Raw genomic sequence first — 6,000 nt, 5'->3', positions numbered from 1 at the left:
AGAAACCATAGCTAATTAACGAAGCTCCACACCTTGCCTGTCCAACACATTCTAAAAACACTGTACAGTCCATCTACCCAGCAATCCCTAACCCATTCGAGTCTTCATGGCCGAGCACATGTAAACGTGAATCCAAACCCCGCTTGTCAGCATGCAGCCGACCCTGGCCTGATCCTCCACATCTTCTCTGAGAAAGCCCCAAAAACAGATGAATAACTCAAACACAACAGGGGTACCATTAACTGGTCCAATGTCTCATCTCCCCACCCGCTTGAAGGACCCCCCTAATCAGCGAGAGACATTTTGCAAATGGAGAGGATATTTCAAGCCTTATTATTATCAGTGAAGTTCTGAAAGTTCTCTCTTCAACTGATCCTTAGGTTTTCTGATTGGATAGATGCTGGAATTGCTCAGGTCTTCAATTCTGGGAGCAGGCCTCTGTACTATTTATGCCTCCTGGCCAGATCCACCAAGTCTGAGGAAATTGAAAAAGTAAAGCCCCTATCAGAAGAAATAATGATTTTCTTGATCTCGCAGAACCCAGGACTGACTCCTTGATCCAAAACTCCTGAACACAGGCAATAATAGTTTGTGATCTTGCGCCCGCCTAAGAGGTGCCTACTGTGAGCCTTTGGGACCTCACTATTGATAGATTTCAGTGGGAAGCTCTGCATTTTCTTTGCCCAAGGACTTCCTCAGTAATGGACCTAACCATTTTTCCAAATCTGACTGTAACAACTACAAGCCAGTTTAAGTTTTCGTAACCTTCATGATCACTGTCAGGAAACACTTAACTATGTGGATGGCCGACTGGCTTGAGAAAAGCTAGGCAATTGAACTATCTGAATCAGCTTGTATCTTTGAGTCCTGGCTCCCCCAACCAGAAGCCCATCAGACCCTTTCATTTCCAATTTTCCATCTAACCGCTCCCACCTGAGCAGATACCCCTCCAGAACTGAACCCCTGCTGGCTTCAGCAAGCTCTGCTAATGCTGAGAATCTATTAGATGGCAAACTTTGTAACAGATTGAGGCCACCCCCTCACAGGTCCTTAAAGTATAATGCACATAGGCCAAATGACTCTCCAGGCTTAGTTCTGCCCTTGCTTTATTATGAATAAAAGAAATCATTCAACCCACTAGAAAGCCTCCTTGGTCTGAGATTTGGAAGGGCAGAGGATGAGATTATCAATGGTCGATTTAGAAAAGTCAGGTCTGTTGGGCCTCGCCTGTTGACGTTGGCAAGCCCGATCAAGGAAAAAACATGGAGTGCAAAAAACTCCGCAAACTCCGCGAATGAAGAGGAGTTCACTGCCCAGGCCTGAACAAGAGTCTCCCCTATCCACAAGGGTATTCTGCCTCCTGGTACATCAGGGACCACCTCCAGGGCCACTGGGGAGAATTGAAGCAACCTTGGAGTACAATGACCACAGTACCTTTCCTGAAAGGGGGCAAAACCAATCGCCAGTAACAAAGAAATGGAAGAGGTCGCTGCAGGGGCTGCCGCAAGCGATGATGAAAAAGGGGTGGAGCAGGCAGCCAAATGTAACTACGGTCTCTCCTGGAAAGACCTCTTTAGCACAAAGGCCTTGTCTGACGTTGAAGCAAGAAACTCTTTGTCAAATTATTGCTTTTCTTCTCTTCACAGTTTTCATCGTACTCATATTTTTTCACGAATATAGTAAGCAATACATTCTGATGAAGCTCTTTGAATTCCATTTTCTTTAATCTACTTTGCTGTTTAGTTTCCCTTGCAATATTTGTTTTTTAAAACAAGATTGTAATTTTTTCCTGGAGATTGATACATTGTGACAGATCCATTAGAAATTTTACAGACTTTAACTATTTTTTAAATAAAATATTTTGTACTGTTACTAGAACTCAATATTTTTTACCATCTTTTTATTGGTCACCCTGTCTCAAAAGTTCTTCTCTTACTTTGTTTGCATCTTACTCGATTCGTAGATTTACATAAACAAAGCAAAACTCATACAGTTTATTTATTTTTCTTAAACAATTCTAGGTACAGCCTTACAATGCCATACAAAATGTTATATATATTAAAAAGAGAAACAATGTTATTATGATTTTATACAGAAAGAATTGTTTAGAAAAGAAGTGTTTAGATAAACTCGCTGATTCTCCTAAAAAAAGTCGACGAAAGGCTAAAATAAAAAATACAACTTTTTGCACTGTTTTCAAGGGAGAGTGGAAACACACTTCAGTAGTGAGTCATTTTTTAACGAGCAAAGTTACCTACTTGAAAATGAATTGGTGTTTGTGCTTTATAAAGATGATCGTGCATATGAAATGTATGAAAGTGTGCTGATTGAGAAAGAAAAATGAGTGCTTTAACATCTAGAAAATTAAGTGTTAGATCAACGTCCCCAACATCCAGACAAGAGTCCATTAAAAAACTTGGAGAAGTCTTAGCGGAAGAACTGTAAAAAAAAAATCTAAATATTGCAATGCCTTTATTCTTGTCTAATAAAAGACTGACAGCAAACCTTCAGGGACATTCAGAGCTTGCTTATCGCAACATGTTTGTGACAGCTTTTTCCATCACAAACAAATGCTGTCTTTGCACCAAACTAAAATGCATAATCTAATAAGAACGTAGTATTTTTTCAAAAGTCCACTCCTTTGTCTCCAAAAGCTGAATAACTCACTACTAAGAGGTAGTCATTCTGAATTAGCCTCCGTTATACATGATAATGTGATTATATACTTTGGACCTGAAAGGCCAATTGAAGAGAATGACGAGATTGTGGAGATTAACAATTACATATCCAGATTGTGGAGATGAACAATGACATTTCCAATGCAAATAATGTTTTAGAAGCATATAAAAAGGAAATTGTTGCATTTGCTAAAACAGCTGCAGAAATTCCTGATAAAGTTTGTGTTTGTTGTAGGTAAACCCACTACAAAGCATACATACACAAAACAATAATTGAAACACAGAAGACAGTGATCTAGTACAGTGATTTGAACTGGCTCTTTACTTAGTAGATGAGAATCATTTTGGCTTGTTTGTAAACCAGATTGTCTATAAATATTGTAATGACAGACTGGATGATAATAACATGCCTGGAAGAGGTGTTTACATACAATTTTTACGGATTCCTACTGAGCTTCAAAACCTCAATGTCTATGAGAGTATTTCATTAGGGATGGGCGTAACTTATGGAGTTATATTCTGTGGAATTCTACGGAGTTACATAAAAAGTCTACAAGAATCCACAAAGTTTCGCTCACCCCTACATTTCTTCTGCATTTTTTCAAAGCGGCTCACAAGAGGCATTGTGACCCCGCGAGCAGGGCAGATCTTGCTTATCAGTCAGAATCAGCTTTTGTAGAGTGCTCTTTAACCACCCGCCCGCTCCTCTTAATGCCTTATCTGCCGATCCCGCCTTCCACTAACCTGTACTTCCCAGAGCCCATGGGCAATTCGGTTACACAAGTGATGCTTAGGGCAGATCGAAGTTGCAACACTACACATTCTGAAGGGAAATCTTGAAAGAGTGTGATTAACTAAGACAACTTTCACTAGGAAATATGGGAACATTATAAAAGACTTTTTATAAGTCCTGATGAGGGGAAAACTGCCAAATTTGTTTTCCCCATTATAGATAATTGAATCCTTAGGCTAACATTGGAATATTGTATTTAAGTATGAATATCGCTAGGAAGCAGCTCAAAATATCATTCAGGGACTTAAAATGATAGCTATGATATATCCAACAACTTGCCACTGATATAAAACAACTATCACAGGAAATAAGTTATTAATATTTCCTTTCTGTGATCTAAAATCCAACTGTCCAGCTGCCTCTCCTGATTGGCCAGCCTTTCCCAGGCTGAGCCAGAGCTGCTTAATGAGGTGTGAAGTGACCTGTTAGAGTAAACAATGGATTTTCTGTGGGTAGAGAACTTTAGCTGCAAAAAAGAGCATGCCCATAGGCAGTCTACATGCCGTTGCCAGCAATATACCTCCAGAAATAGTCTTAGAAATAACTAATGGCCAGCAATCACCACTGCTTACGTGACAGTACACTAGACACAACTAGTTTCAATCAAAATCAACTCACACTCTCCAAATTTGATCAGTGATGGCTGGTATTTGAAGGTGGTCGGTGTGCGGGGGTGGAGGGGAGAAGGAGGAGGAAATTCAATAATAATATAGAAAATTCACACTTACTTGTCTGCTGCTGCCGGTCCTCTTACCCGCTTCCAGGGCAGGAAGCATGATGCACCCGGCTCCCAGCCTCCAGATAGACAGTCACAACTCTACAATGCAACGTTGTGATTGCTCTGAATACCATGTATCGGCACTTAGCCAGAGAATGGGAGACAGGGCATGTTCGCCAAGCAGGCTGTAATGCAGCCTGCATGGGGAAAGTGCAAAGTGCGCATCAATGTTTGGCCAGCCCGAGAGGCCCGGCCAATAATTCATGCGCACTTTAGGAAGCGCAAACCACCCCTCCCCTGCACTGTCAGCAGAGCAGTCCCACCCCGTCCTGTCCACAAAGCTGCCTGGTGACTCTGCTTAGAAGCAGTGAGGCGATGCTCCTTTGCCTTAGGGGCGGGGTCACCACTGCCAATACCTTTGAGTGGTGTTTGGGCTAACTAAAACCGCTCAAAAAAACAAATGTGAAAAGCAAAGTCAGGGGAGAGGGGATCTGGAAGAAGAGGAGATCCGTGCAATGGGAGTTCAGCATGGGCAAGCAGTGACTGGCAGGAAGCTGACGGGCAACCGACAGCAAATGTGGGCTGCAATGGGGAGATTAAGTGATTTACCTACGTTTACGGTGTCCTTGTGAAAGTAACTGGTGTGAATGTAAAGCGCTCCAATACCTTCAGGTGGTGATCGCACTACATAAAACTGCACAAAAAAATAACTGGTGCTAATGTAAAGAGCTCCAATAACTTCTGGTGGTATTGGCACTATGTAAACCTGTAAAAAAGAAAGTAAAAAACAGAGTTGGGGAGGAGGGGATGTGTGCAATGCAGTTCAGCAGGGCAAGCAGCGACGGGTGGGAGGTGTACCGGAAACAAATAGCAAATGCTGGCTGCCACGGGGAGATTAAATGATTTGGCTGTAATCGCAAAATGTGGAGCTGAGGCTGAGGCTAGGGAGATGATGTGGCATTGTCTTGGGAAAGGATGTGGCGAAAGGGCCACAGCTGCTGACTATGGAGCTGAGAAACTGGGTTTGAGTATTGACATCCTCGATTCTGGGCAAATCACATAATCTGCCTGTGCCTACAAAAATGAATGTGTCCTTGTGTAAAGTAAGTGTTGCTAATATAAAGCCCTCCTCCCCCTTTGGGTTGTGTTGGTGCTATATAAAACTGAACGGAAAAAAATCAGAGAGAATAATAGTGATAATCTGAATTATAGTAATAAAAATGAGGAAATGCATCACATCAGCAGCAACATTAAAAGGATTACTTTTGCCATGGACACTTAGGTCAGTCAGACCTTGATGATCAATGGTCATACTAGCTCCTTTGATGAGAATTCAAGCTAAGTAACAATGACGCATGGAAACACTTCACCGGTGAAAGCAGATAAAGTAACGAAGTGTCACAACTGCAGGATTTTGAAGAAATAGGGTTCCACCCTATGAAATGAGAATCAACAAGGTGAGACACAGGTGAAACGTGGCTTGCAATTACAGCAGAAGACACAGTACTTTAAAAGCTCTGACCTGACCTGTGATAACGCATACCTGATTCCCTTGAAGTCTGATTTTCCATCTATAAACACCATTGCTAAACGACCACATATGTTGCAAATATGCACACACACCTTACCGACCCAAACAGCCACTTGCACGCTCACTTACATACCCGCAAAACCACTGACACATCCACTCACAGATCCATACAGCCATTCACACACCCACTCACAGACCCATACAACCACTAAAACAATAACTCACCAACCTGTCCGGCCACTTAGACACACTCTGAAAGGTTACAGGTTACAGGTTACAG

This window comes from Lissotriton helveticus, chromosome 1_1 (genome assembly GCF_964261635.1).
Source record: "Lissotriton helveticus chromosome 1_1, aLisHel1.1, whole genome shotgun sequence".
Classification (NCBI taxonomy): domain Eukaryota; kingdom Metazoa; phylum Chordata; class Amphibia; order Caudata; family Salamandridae; genus Lissotriton; species Lissotriton helveticus.
Note: the sequence above shows the minus strand (reverse complement) of the source record.